The 15,401-nt window shown below is 42.3% G+C and overlaps 1 protein-coding gene across 2 annotated transcripts in view; it reads right to left on the reverse strand.

The window, feature by feature from the left end:
• Positions 1-15,401, reverse strand: part of klf8 (Kruppel like factor 8) — a 62,143-nt gene that overhangs the window by 12,871 nt on the left and 33,871 nt on the right. The window lies entirely within an intron of this gene.

Consider the following 15,401-nt stretch of genomic DNA (forward strand, 5'->3'; position numbering starts at 1 on the left):
TTTGACAACACCTAACAAAATACAAGGAGAGATGCAACCTGCACCAAACTTGGCTGAGGTAAGGAAGAATTTCAGGAGCTCGATAATCGGCAAATCGGAAAGAAAAGGAAAGTTCGTGAGAGGAGATGAGGGAGGACAGAAAAAAGGAGGATTAGCAAGCCAAAGGAAGCGGGGCCGTAACGTGATTATAGAGACAGTCACACACACAAAAAGAAAATGAAGTGTGAAAGAAGTGAGGGAATGGATGAGGCAGAGAAAAGAGAAGGAGACGAGAGTGAGAGAGAGAGTGGGTGGGAAAGGCCTAGCGTTGTCATGGAAACTGGGAGCTATCAGCTGACTCCATGTTTTCCACTCGTTCCCCACCCACCACCAACTCCCTTCCCTTTCCCTCCCAGTCGGTTCATCTTTCCATCACTTCACCCCCACCTCCTTCTTCTCCTCTCTATATATTTTTTTCTCTCACTCTCTCTCGCACTCTCACGACCACACCCCCTTCACCTTTCTCTCCCACACCCCCGCCTCCCCCTCCATCATCTCTCCAGTCGTTGCAGCAACCACACCCTATGTTCTTCCCACCTCAGCCTCTCATCCCTCGTTGGCTTCATTTCCACCCACTCCCTCTCGTATTTCTCCATTCTCTTCTGGTTTTTTTTTTTCCCCCTCTCCTCGTTTCCTCTTTTCACGGTTGCTCAGATTAAACCCACAACTCTTTGCAAAATCCCCAAAAGAAGAGGCTGAGAGGAGAAAAAAAAAGAAAAACCTCACTGGACTCTGGAGCTCTGTGATCTGAGAGAAAGAATAAGGAAGAAAAAAATTATGGAAAGGGAGACACTTTCTGATACAAGTATACTGTGCCCTTTCTCTATAAAAAAAAGACCCACCAATCCTCACCAATCTCAACACAAAGACCCTCTGTCTCTGTGTTGTCTCCGTTTCCACACAAAGGCAAGAAACTGAACTTCACTTGAAAGCATATCCTTACCTTTCACTTGCCCTAGTAAAGTCAAATTTGCATTGTTTGTGGTTCAGACAAAAGGGCCATAAAATAACTGTCTCTGAAACAATCACAACAATCTGCCAGGGCACCCTAAAACAATAAACTCAACGTGTCTGAATGCAACATGGAGAAAAAGAACTCCCTGAGCTAGACGTGTTGCAGTGGAGCTCCGTTCTCCCGCCTGCACTTCTCAGTCTTCGCCTTGCAATTAATTCATGTGATCTCTAACATGAATGGAAGCGGGTAGCAGCTGTGACTGCAGTGGTGAGAAAGCCGGGCAGAGAAAAAGATGGATATGTAATATGTCCAGAGGACTTTTATCGTGTTGTACTCACACTCCGATAGGTCCGGCAATGCAAGTCTACGAATAGATTATTGAGTGATTTATGGAAGCAAAGCAGCTCTGTTATCAGTAACCTTATGTGGCCCCCAGAGGGCTATTTACATTGTACAGTGTGTATTATTATGGCACAATATCCAGAGCATGTGAGTGCCAGTGGAGCTGGAGCATTCATAATGTCATAAAAGAGAAGAGCAGCTTTTATTTTATCCGTTTTCTCCAAATTTAGTCGTATCAGAATAACAGCAGACACAAACTGACTGAATGAGTCACTGCGTCACCGAGCGTTTGGGTTCTTTGTTGTGTGCCTGTGCCAGTTTAACACAGGGTTAACAGGTAATGCTAAATATGGCAGCTTTGAAGGACCAATCAACACACCTTTGACAGACAGGTTACACGTGGGGTCAACAGCAACAGCTTCTGTAAATAAATTGCCATTAAGAAATGACATTTTAAAGATACAAATTTCCCATATAGCATTGCAGTCTGTTTCCTATGAGACTGCCCTCTTTTCCATCCCAGAAACGTTTCCACAAACAGTTGATACAATAGATTACTCATTCCTTTATCTGTACAAACCACAACAACCAAATTCAGTTTCAGTGCATGGGCTGTAGTCCCTCCTCCTGAGGTTGGACTTTCTAATGGCCCAGCAACTATTAGGTGGAGTCTGCAGTGCTGCACTTCAATTGCAGCTTTGATCACTGCTACATACACAGCATCAGTCAGAATGCAAAGAATGTATCACAAGTATCAAGATCACAAAACTCACTCAGCGGATTCTCTCTACAACTCGTAGCCTTTCTACCTTTGCATGTCTCCTTCCCATTCATTCAAACATCACACAGTCAAAGAAAGAATTCCCCTTTTAATCCATCCATCAGTCAAATACTCCTAACCTTCACAGTTCTTCAGATACCATGGAAATGCAAACAGGTACATGCAAAACAACTTTTAGTTCCTAATTATTTGGTTGAAAAGGGCCAAAGGTTACTGCCCAGATGGTGCCAGTAACAGATTTGGTAACACTGCCCTTGCTGCACCTACACTGACCTTTGGTGGAGAATACCATCTTCACACAGAAACACTGCATTCCACTGAAGCCTAATAGGCAGTTTTTTTCTACAAAAAGGAATCAATAGGTCAACAGGTGACACAAACAATACTGTGACTGAATCGGTTATATGGGGAAGGGTGGATGGGAAAAGAGAGGGATACAGTGGGAGGTAAAGAGAAGAAAAGGATCAGGAGATTTTAGAGAGCTGAAGAGAGAGGCACCTTGGGTATTATTTGAGTGTTAAATGTGTCAATGTCATCTGTGATCAACACTACTTGTGTGTCCATGTGTGTCTGTGCCTGATCTTGTGTGTGTGTGTGTGTGTGTGTGTGTGTGTGTGTGTGTGTGTGTGTGTGTGTGTGTGTATATATGTTTGTTTGTGTGTGTGTGTGTGTGTGTGTGTGTGTGTGTGTGTGTGTGTGTGTGTGTGTGTGTGTGTGTGCCTGAGGAGCAGGAGTGTGAAGGCAGATAATGGACGATATAATAAAGACCGAGAGCAAAAACAACAGCTGGGGGAGATATTAACCAAGAAGCATGCAGCCCCGCCCCACGCACACAGCTCCACCCCTTACAGCCTGACCCCCCAATGCAACCCCACCTGCCCCCATCCTGCAGTCTTTCCTCTCTATCTCTCTCTCTCTCTCTCTGATTAACCCACCTGTTAGCAGGCTGATCCCAGCACAGCTCGCTGACTCTCGTAGGCAGTGAGTTGCCAGTGTTGATTTCCTGGGTGCTTAGTAACTTTGTAACCTTAAAACAAACTCTACTTGAGTTTTAATTACAGCTGCGTAGCTCATGGCACATACATTAGTTCACTGCAACTTCAGTTTCCCCCAGACATGTCAGCGTTGTGGTTAAGAGTTTATGCACCTTGTTTTATGCTACCGTAATAAGTAGGCCTTTATTAAACCGTTGTTTTTAATAAAGATAAAAATCAATTAGGAGTGCCATTAGTATTACATGAGCTTGTCTAGGTGCTTTATGCAGTCATATTGCAAAAGAATGTACAAAAGAATGCCAAATATCCTTCCTGTTGACACTGTTAAGAACCCTGATCTATAGTCTGACCTGGGTGTAAGACAAACACATTGTCAGTTACAAAGGCCTAAGAAGAAAGACCAGGATGTAGACCCTTTCTAGTTAGAGCTGGAGCTAAGTAAGAAAAGAAAAAGAAAGTCACAAATATTCCATATATCACTTGTCCCTCTTACATTTTCTGATTTTAAAATGCTGTAAAATGACCACTTTGCTTCAGGACAAACTAAAAAGTCTGTCAACAACCTGGGCGAGACAACTCTGCAACAATCAAATGTGGATGTTATTACTGTTCACCTTTGTTTTCACTTCTAAATAAGTAGTTTAGTAACTTGGCTAAACCTGTCTGTGGTGCAACGCCCCATAAACTCATACACTTGTCAAAGCCTGTGTAGCAGCATCTCCACTCATTGTGTCTCTTCAATGAAGATATTTAATAAAATGTCACCGTAACTGACGTGGTGGAAGACTATAACCTCAATTCAGCGCACAGGTCAATCAGGTTGACAAAGCTCACGACCCGTCATTCCTGATATCAGTTGACGCCTCAGAATCCCTCATCAACAATGTAGCAATTCCTGAAGAACCTCTCTTCAAAGTCTCCAGTAATTGAAGCGTGCGCTCCTTTCAGGACGCTAACAAAGTGCTACAAACCGTTTCCTTTCCTCCCTTTTCAGATTTAATGTCACACACTAAAGGCAGGCTCTCAGTGCTCTGTGGATAAAACATTATCACTGACAAGAGGCACATTCAACGTCCAAAAAAAACAAGCTTTTCAGCGAGCAAAGCCTTGGGTTGATAACCAAGCAATTCACTGGTGTTCTAATAAAGATTAGAAGGCAAAACATCTAATTACAGCTGTTGTGCTTCTGAAAGGAAACTCCCTCCTGGTGGATAGCGTTGAGGGTGAAGAAACAAAACCCACCGTTGAGAAGAGTCTGTTGACCCATCCATTATCTCAAAATCATCACTTTTATAACACCTTGGCTCAGTCATCCTGGCGGTGAAACTTTCAACACCAGCAATGGTTGTTCCAGACAACGTCGGCACCCGTGGCACCTCAGCCTAACTCAGGAAACAGTCTGTTTGTGTTGGAGCCAGGTGAACTGATCTCACCACACTGGCCGATTTTTCACTTGGTTTATTAACATCCTAATATTAGAGCTGAATAGGCTAATTGACTTGTTAACAGGAAGCCGTTCACAAAAACAGACAATGCTCCCATCTTGCATGCATTTAACAATTGTTTTCATACAATCATAATAATTGGGATTCATGTGGATAAATATGAGTGGATGCAAGTGTGAGCAACCATTCTTAATGCGACTAGTTCCTTTCACTTCTGTGACTGGTAGCCTACCGTATATTCCTTTTTTTTTTTATTATTTCAATTTCAACCTCGGTAATGAAGTAATATTGTATATAGCCTGAATGAAACAACACGCTGAGAATGCACAAGGCAAAGTATCTAAAATGCTTTTAGTAAAGCATCTTTAGAACATTTTAGCGTCACCACAGCAGACCCGCGTCAATATCCGCCGCCATGATACGTACATAATTACATAGCCGAGTGTAAAGGCCATTTTACAGTTGTGCGGAGGCTCCACGCAGAGCTCTCGCCGTAGCCTATGTAAGTGGCCTGATGTTTATACTTGTGCGCTGGTGTGTGCGTCGAGCCGCATGTATGTGTGTGGGGGGAGTGTGTGGTAGAGCGAGGGAGAAGTTAGAGAGTGCCGGCGATTAGCTTTGGAGCGAGTACCAACTCTAGTCATAGTGAGAGGAACAAAGTGTCTCCCCTGTTCTTTCTGACCACGGTGGGAAATCTGCAACAGGAAAAGTGAACCCTCTCCTTGATTTCATGTTGTTTATGGAGAAGGAGAACCAGGAAATGAGTCGGGGGAAATGCCAACGCTACCAAGCCACGGCCGAGCGGCGTGCGTCGCTGCGACGTGTAGTTACATTTTTCGAGAGGTGCACGTCAGGCTACGGCGTAGGGTCCGGCGTAGACGCAGAGGGGTCTGCTTTAACGCCGGACCCTGCGCTGTCGATTCGACACACAACTATAAAAAGGCCTTAAGAGCAGTTGGATTCTCTGAGCACTGCGGTGGTCTTTTCCTAAGTCCTTATGAATTCTCCTTCACATCTTTCCTTGACGTTGTGGCATTTTCCATGGAGGTCAAGGAAATAGTGCTTAGGACGCCAATGCCTCTTTTTCTGCCATGATGTCATCGCCTCATTGAGTGTCGCGCCAATGGTTATGTTGTGCACAGGGAAGAAGTTTAAACCTTCGCTTGCCTGGCCAATCACAGCGTGAAGGGAGTGTGAATGATGGATTGTCGTGGATGGGTGTCGGAAGCTATGCGACCAGCCGACGAACACTTCTGATGAAGCATGCTCGCGGCTTTAAGCTACAGCACTCTCTCAACAAGCAGGAGAAGCTTCTGCATTCACTGTATCAATAAACAGACCTGTCCTAATCAGAGCAGCTGTTTTTACTTCCTGGAAGCGCAACTCTTTTTTAATTTATTTTTTTTACTTTATTTGCATACTTTTATGGAAGCTCAACTCTGGGTGGAAGTGGGCTGCCAACAATGACATCATTATCCTGCACCAGCAGAGGGAGCTGCATCAGTCCAATATCTGCACTGCCCCCCCACCACCACACACACAATCTCTCTCTCTCTCTCTCTCTCTCTCTCTCTCTCCATCCCAAAATTGTGAATGTGTGTCTTTAGAATGGATTTAATGCTCAACCATAAACACACAATTCCACGCACAAGTAAAGGCATGCACGCACGCATGCACGCACACACACACACACACACACACACACACACACACACACACACACACACACACACACACACACACACACACACACACACGCTAGCAAAGCCCTCCTGGCAAAAGCACAGCATATAGGCCTCTAACCTCTCATGTCTCATGCTCTCTCACTCGCACACACAAACACACGGAGAGTAATAGAGTGTGTGTACATATATGTGACTGTGTATGTGTGTGTATGTGTTGTGGCCTGTCTTTGTGCATGAGTGCTCCTGTTTGCTGGAGGACAACTGACTTGTTTACGTGCATTCATCAGTGTGACACACACACACACACACACACAAACACACACATGCACAGAGGGCCTCATTGTGTGTTTGTTTGTGTGTATTTGTGTGTATATAAGAGAGAGAGAGAGAGAGTGTGAGTGAGTGAGTGAGTGTGTGTGTGTGTGTGTGTGTGTGTGTGTGTGTGAGAGAGAGAGAGAGAGAGAGAGAAAAAGAGAGAAAAAGAGAGAGAGAGAGATTACAGGGCTATTCACTGTGGTATAGGTATTCAGTGTTTGTGTGTGTGTGTGTGTGTGTGTGTGTGTGTGTGTGTGTGTGTGTGTGTTTGCCTTTGGCTGAAGCAGCGTGTTAGAAAGAGAGAGACAGAGAAGGGGGCAGGGAGAGAGTAGAGAAAGAGAGAGAGAGAGAGAGAGGGAGAGAGGGAGAGAGGCAGGCTGGTTTGGAAAGGTGGAGGAGGAAGAGGAGGAGTGAAGAGGGAGAGGGGAGGGGTCAGGCTACACAGCTTTTTCGGCAACTCCCGCCAGAGCCGCGGTTGCCATGGTGACGGGGCGAGCGGAAGCAGAGACTCCCCTGACATATCCTATTAGGGTGAGAGAGAGAGAGAGAGGCAGAGAGAGAGAGAGAGAGAGAGAGAGAGAGAGAGAGAGGAGAGTTGGAAAAAGAAAATAGAAGAAGAACAATGATGGGAGAAAGAGACAAGGTGTGTGTGTGTGTGTGTGTGTGTGTGTGTGTGTGTGTGTGTGTGTGTAAATCAAGACTAAACTAAACTCACTATCTATGCGTCCAGAGGGAAACCACCCTGCTTAATGCTACACTGTGATCAACAAATCTATGTTGAAATCATAGAAATAGACAAAAGAAACTTCAAAACCGCAAATGAAACATTCCTCCTCGACAACACACACACACACAAACACACACACACACACACACACAAACATCCACGAGAAGTAACAAAAACTTGCACATACACACACCAACACACATGAATGCTAGACCCGACACGCTCTCTGTCTCCCGCCTACAGCTTCTGTCCAACCAGAGCACCGTGTTGGTGAGCAGCACCAGTCTGAGTGTCCAGTCTGAAATCCTCACACAGCCTGCGATCTACAGAAGGTAAATGCACGTGTGTGCATTTTTAACACTGTATCATTTTTTTTATGAAGTTTCTAGAAGTCGTGATGCTAATCGCGTTAGCGTGTTAACGTCCAGAGTTGCTGCGTTCATCTATTTCAGGATGTCTCTGAAATTCTTTTTAAGACCATTGCACAATCAAAAATGATGATTCAATATTATATATCAAGGTTGCAGGGAAATATTAATTATTGCTCCAGCCATGCAGTTCCTCCAGCCTTTAGAGGTTGAGGGAATAAGGGATAAACTGTGTATTAACGTGTTTTAGTGTTGTCAAATTAGCTAAGAAAGTTAAAGCGTCTTCATGATGGTGAAACAGCAAATGAGATTTGGGTTTATGTAAGTGACTAAGTGAGGGACAGTTGTGTTCTTCATCTTCATTTCCTTTTGTCATTGTGTGTTAACAGTGGCGATACAAACGAATCAGAAAATAAAAGTCATAATAATGAATTGCAGTTAAAACAAAAGACGTCACATTAAGTAGGATGTGAGTGTTTTTTTGGCTCCCAATGGAGGACCCGCTTCCTGGAGACTTTTATCTTTGAACAGGAAACTCCACTCCCCTCTGTACGAGGCAGACACAGAGGTGTGGTCAACACACACACGCACACACACACCCACCCACCCTCTGCTTAATGATTCCTTACGCAATAGTACTCCACCCAGCCTCCACCCTTTTAACCCAAACCACACCACACCATGCCACTACACAACACACACACATATATGGGGCTCTACCAGACCCTCCCCCATCTCCCCAACCCCTCACAGCCTCATGAGCACACATTGACATAAATCTGCTTTTTCTCTGAAATAGTTTTAAATTCAGCCAATGAGGAGTTCAGCAGCCGGTGTTGGGCTCCTGTGTGGTTCGAGTTATAGGTCAGTCTCTTGCACCCACCACTTCCTTCACACTCTGCAGTTCTTCTACTGAGCAGAATAAATGATCAACTGAGATGATGTAACATGAAAAATAACCTTCAAAGCAGCATATGAATCTGTTTCTTTGTGCAATGTTTCTTTCAACTCAAATTGTTGGAATTCAAAGGGCTTTTTAGATACAGTATTTTAATGAAATGACCAACTAAATAAGTATATTCAGAACAGTTTAGAGACACAAAATGGTGCATATCAAGTGTGTAAATGTGTAGCCTTCTTGGGTCTGAGGGTATTTTCAGACACATAGATGAGTTTGGCATGCTCTGATATTGTTGTCAATTTGAACAAATGTAGTTTTAGCAGTATTTTCAAATTATTTTTTTTGTATTTAGAACAGGTTCAGCTACAATAATATCTAAGTTTATTACATGGCTTGCTTGAATTCTAATGTAGAATGCGGTCTGTTATTTCTTGATAACAGACCGCTGCTAAGGATAACACACCGTTGTCATGCAAAAGCAGAGCGTTGCCATGGACTCAGTTCTCTTCACTCTGGAGGACAGCTATCAATCAATCCACTGAAAGAAGTCCGGATAATTTAGCCTATCAGCTGTGGCAAAAAGTGGGGAAACGTGGAGCAACTTCTGTCCTCCAAGCAATGACAGCAGATCTGATGAGCGTCTATCGCTAGTATATTTCTATACCGTCTACGATCGCTAGCTACGCAGTAACAGCCGTAGGGACAACAACGCTAATTAGTTAGCTTACATTGCAACTTGTTTAACGTTAACTTACAGGTGTGTCAACATGCAGCGGTTCTGCAAAAAGGAAACGAGATGAATGAGGACATAAACGTCCACATAAATATTCCCAAAGAAGCCATTCACCGTGTCTCACTTCACCGTCAACAGAAATGTTTAGTTTAATGTAAATTAGAGCAGCCGTTAGCCCGCTAGCTCACTACAACGCGTCAGCTAATGTTGTATCAATTCCTGCAGTGATTAAAACAGCAGCTGGGTCATTTGTCCACCACGGCAGCACCCCATAAAATATACGGCTACTACCACAGCCCGTAAGGTGGTGTTGAGTAGCTAATAGACGGATTGCATTACAGAGTTTTTACGTTGCTATGGACGTAGGATTCCAACCGTAGAGACGGAACGGACTATTTTCTCTAGTGGAAGCAATACAATTGTATTTAAATCAATAAACTCCGATTTAAATCACTATTTTGTCAAGTTATTAGTCAAATTATTGATTTATTTAGTAAGTAGCCATGTAATAAGTGGGATAATGTAGAGCGAGGCGGTTGTTCAACAGGCTGATTCAAGACTCCTGATCACCCTGTCGGGGTTGTATTCGCTATAACACAACCGCCTCGCTCTACATTATCCCTTACAGAATGTATTTCACGATTGTACTTTTTTTTTTTTTTTTAAATAACTGGTAAATAAATAACTTGTAAAAAGAAGTTTTAGAAGTGTGCTGGAATTTGTGGGAAAAAAAAACATTTTTGTATCTAGCCGTTTTGGTCACTTGGGGTGATTGTGTGAAGTCTTATGTATGTAACTATCAGACACACTTCCATCTGCTCTATTGTTTTATACAACTAATTTGCAATCCAAAAAAAAAAAATGCCTGTTGTTATGTGACCAAGAGTTGGCGGTGGAGGAGTTATGGCTCTTTACACTGAATATGCAAAAAGGGCTTGTTCACAGCTAAGCCCAGGTAAATATGACTGCACAAAACATACAGCAGGGCTATACAACTATATTGTTCAGTTGGACACGGAAAGAATGAAGAACGCAGACATCATCAAGGTCCGATGACATCATTGACGTCCATTAATAATTAGCCAGGGGGATTTACTGCTTGTATGGAGAAGAGGCTTTGTTTCTGTCAGCGGAAGAGGATGTAAAGAAATGTTCTGCTCAGGTGAATAAATATACCTAAAGTATTCACCTAAAATAGTTCCAGACTTGGTTGAATATTTGGGATGAATTACTGTATATATTATGAATCCACACTTGCAATGAATCACTTGCAATTTAAATATACAAATAAAAAAAAACTATTTCAAATATGTCCCTCTAAGCGTAAGCATGGAGCAGAGGAGGAATTAATCTAATGCTTCGGATGTGTGTGTTCTCAATGCCAAGCCAAAACTCCCAAAAAAAAACTTTTCAATTGATCGTGTGGCCACAGACAAAAACACTCCACTTGCCTTTCAGTTTCACTGAGAAGACCTGTTTGCACAGTTAGCTTTCCTAATGAAAACCAATGGTAGTCTCAGTTTGGTATCTGCTCACAGCTGGCTGTACAGAGCCAACTAGGACAACATTATGATGAAAAAACAACATTGAAAGCAAAATGAATAGCAGTCATAATCCTGCGGCGCAGCCTTTTTCTTATCTGACTGTCCACGCCCTCTCCACCTCTTTCTCCACCTTCCCTCTAAACTCTCCTCTCTCCATCTGCGCTCTTTCCTCATCTATCTCCTCACCGCCAAATTGTTTATTTTTCTCTTTATCCTCTCTTTCCTCTCTTTTTCTCTCTATCCTCTCTGCTTTTATGCTTCCTCTCTTTATACCTCTCTCATCCTCCACCCATTCCAGCTGACAACACCCTTCCCTCCTTCCTCAGTATGTAGGCTGGGTTAATGGCTGCTATAGCGTGCCTGTAACTCTTACAGAAATCACCTTATGATTACAGCTCACGCCCTTTACTCTATACCCGATGAAAACACGGTGCAGCTAGAGTTAGACATAGGTGCACCAGCATGTCTGCGCTGCCAGCTCATCCAGGGCCCCCAAAAGTTTTTATTACTCATGATTATATTTAATCAGCATTCAGAAAGTCTAGCCACCATTAATCATTATATCCCTAATCACACTTAAAACCAGCAACCAGCCAGCAGACAAACACTACAAATAATCCAGTACAAGTAAGTTTGTCTTTTCTAACAGCCATGAGGCTGGCCAGGTAACCATGCATCACTACATATATTTTGAAGAACATAATGTGGCTCTTTGGAAGACAAGAGGGGGACCAAATAATGGTTACACCTAATGATAAATAATTTAAATTCCAAAAGGTATAGTTAAAATGTAGACAAAAGACTTATAAGGTTGAGAACAAAACTCAACAGACTGGAACTACCTATCATTATCAAAATGATTGGCAGGGCTATTAATTTAGGACAAACCCAAACAACAACTACATTGTGACGAATGCTGTCTGCTGCTGTTTAATGTTTGTTTACATCAGTCATTATTGTAAACCCTAGAGGATAAAGGTCTAGATTTTCAACTATGATCAGTTAACAACAACAACAACAACAACATGCAGATCTTTTAATAATTAAGACAAAATCTTCAATTATGTATTTATGTGGTAAAGTGCACTTTATGTAAGTCGCTGTGGAAAAAAGTGTCTGCCAAATAAATGTAATGTAATTTAATGAAAGAGATCTGGGAATTGTTGGGCACTCTGAGATTTTAGTTATCAAAGTAACATGAGACAACTAAAACAGCGTCCAAAATGCAGCTGCAAATGCAGAAAAATGTCTATGTCAAATCACAACAACATCTGCAAAACACAGACTGAAACTAACCAACAAAGATATGACAAACATATACAGCAGAGGCAATAGGTAGATGTAGCACTGGGGACTTAATAACTTCTTTTGCTATGAAGTGGTTATGTTATTTTGCCTCCTCTAAATCAGATTGTCTGCCTATGATTTAAAAACGTGGACTGCTCAATTTGTCATGTTTATATACACCATTCGAACCTTCTGAAGAAAAATAAAGAGGAGTCGATTTATACTCCCCCGCTTTAGCGTAAATCATGAGGTAAAAGATGCAGCTCTGCGCTCCAAATTAGCTGAATTTATTAGCGGACAGTCGGGCTGAAAAAGTTTGATCCTGAGGAATGAAACCGCTGGGGCATTAAGGGGACATGACCCTCGCAGGGGTTTCTTTTTGGGTTTTCTCCTTAGAAATGATTCACACAGTCTGTTGTCAGGGCACTCTGCGGCTGCTGTGACCGCTGACCTCTGACCTCCTCACTATTCCTTTAATGGAGCTCGTTCTACTGATGCTCTCCCTGAAAGTCACTCAGGATTAAAACAAACAAGAGGTCAACTTTGCTGCTCGAAATGCAGAACCGCAAATGTCAACATGCCGCGAGAGCAATTAAGTGTCTGTTTGTTCTGTGTGTTTCACGACTTTCTACGTCTTTTTTCAACCATCCATCAATTGTTCCCGGCCACCATCGGGACAACCTGCCCTTCCCACTCCCTCACTTTCCAGACGTCACGTCGACAGAGCAGGAACGCTCATCATGATCTTTATTTTTAAGCTTTTTTCTCAGAGCTGCCTGTCTTCACGTTTACACAGTTCCGTTCATATAGTCACTGCTACTGGAGGTCCTGAGTTATACGGGGTTTGATGCTTTGCTCAAAGGCTCTCCAGCAGCAGCAGTTACTGGAGGACAATGCAGGTGTTTCTCATTCACTTTCCCTTTCCAGAGATTTCCTCCTGCTCTGGGAACTACTGAACCTACTGTCAAAGGCCTGCTGCATGATCCCTTATGCTACAATTGTGCAATCATGAAAATCATTTATCAAGCAGAGATTCCAAACATTGTCTTGCTTTAGCTTCTCAAATGGGTTACATTTGCGCTTTTCCTCTAACATACTAACAAAGCTATTTGAAGACATCATCCTGGGCTTTGGAAAAGGCTTTTTTTAAATTATTTTCTGACATTTATATAATTATATAAACCATTGATTAGTTAATGAGAAAAAAGAATTGACCAATTAAATGAAAGCTTTTCTTTCCGATATGAAATCTCGACGCAAAGTCATCCTTTCCTGGGGAAAAAATCTCAGCACAGGAAGTGATGCGTTTTATGATTCTGGTTTGTTAGGAACAGGTAGCCGCAGCAGAAGGAGAAGAAAAGTTGCGTAATTGGCATGTGTCGTGATATCACTGCTTTGTCAATGGGAGGAATTATTACAAATCGCCCGGCTTTGAGGGCATCTTTTCTTTTTAGAATATGACAGTATGACAGAAAGACTCAAGTAATGTTCATGAAGAACAGTTAAGAAACTGTTTAGAGTTGATATCACTCATATGTAGTGTCCAATTTCACAAAATGACAGGTAGAGGCATCTTTACAATTTCCAGTAGCGCTGCAAAAATTCAATGTTTGCAATATTTTGGAGCAGGCTGTCAAATCAACATCTATTCAAAGTCAAAATGCCGACGCTCCTTGGCTGATTTTAATGCAGTTTTGAAGAGCGCCTTTGCGCTATTTGTCACTCTGTCAGCAGGATTTGCAAAAATCAATTTCCATTAAATTTGGAGAACAGAAAAGGTGTAAAACAACTGATTACATTTCAGTTTGTTTGATCATCTGAATCTGGGGTTCTGCCAAAAAAAACATGAACCCCAGTGCAACTTTTGCCACAATGCAAAGCAACATCACCCAGCATAATTTCAAATAAATACACATTGCTTGTAGATTATTTTGTAACGTGAACGCTGTTTTTTTACCATTTACCTGAAACAACACATGACCACCGAGACTGCTCCATGCATATTATTTAACAAAGGGCTGTCTTTGGTCTAAATTCCAACTTAAACCCTGGTCAGATAAAAACATCTTGATTAGTGCTGTCAGTTAAACACGTTATTAACGACGTTAACGCAAAACCCATTTTAACGGCGTACATTTTTTTACCGCAAGATTAACGTTCTTTTTGGCCTAGCAAACTTTGTAGTTTTTTCACATGCTGTTGCAACAACTAGTAACATTAGAAAAACTACAACACCACACCGGATGTAGCTAGATCAGAGACAAAACAACAGGCACGGCGCACACACTTGTTTGGGCTTGCGAGCCGGCCAAAGAGTAGTAGGTTAACGTTATGAGTGAATGGCGAGCGCGAGACGCCGAAATGGTTGCCAATAAGATTCTGAATGGAAAGTTTACTTTTAAAAAGTTGCCAAATGGTTCCATTGACAAGACCAAAGTGATCTGTGTGTTTTGTCGTTGTGAACTGAGCTATCATCGCAGCACGTCCAGTCTGAAATACCACTTGATGGCCAAGCACACAGCTGATGCCAATTCTCCGCCCCCTCGTCAAAGCCAGGCGACAATGGATGACTTCAGACGGAAGCACATGGATACTACAACTAAGAACAAACTTACTGCTGCCATAGCTGAATGGGTGGCTACTGCATGAAAATTAGATTAAAAAAAATAAAATGAGAAAAAAAAAGAAATCAAGGGACATTTAGAATAGATAAAAATGTGCGATTAATTGCGAGTTAACTATGACATTAATGCGATTAATCGCAATTAAATATTTTAATCGTTTGACAGCACTAATCTTGATCTATTCACACCAACCTCTAAAATGAGTATATCTCAGCTCAGTGCATTTGATTTTAAATTAGAATCCAGTGCTTAGTGATCAAAAAATTGATACACCTTGTTGTTGTAGTTTTGTCCATCGTATCAGTTATGATAACACAAGAAACAAGCAATCAGATGATCAGACAGGTTGTAAACAAGCCAATAGCCACAATATCTAAACCACTTAATTTGGAGTTAAAACTGAAATTGAGGTGTTGGTAATAATCCCTCCGTGCACATCAAACCTGTGCGTGCACATCTACAACGAGTACAGTGGGTCAACGCTGAGCAGGAAGTCAGGATGTCAACTGTGACGGAAGATTTTGGACAGTTAGACAATTTTACTTCCCGCATTTGTTTTCTCTTGCAAATACGTTGAGCCTGGAGGTTTGTTTACAGTCTGTCTGATCGTCTGACCAGTCGGTGTGAAAAGGAGGCCATTGCTCTGATTTACAATCAAGA

This window comes from Perca flavescens, chromosome 13 (genome assembly GCF_004354835.1).
Source record: "Perca flavescens isolate YP-PL-M2 chromosome 13, PFLA_1.0, whole genome shotgun sequence".
NCBI lineage: Eukaryota > Metazoa > Chordata > Actinopteri > Perciformes > Percidae > Perca > Perca flavescens.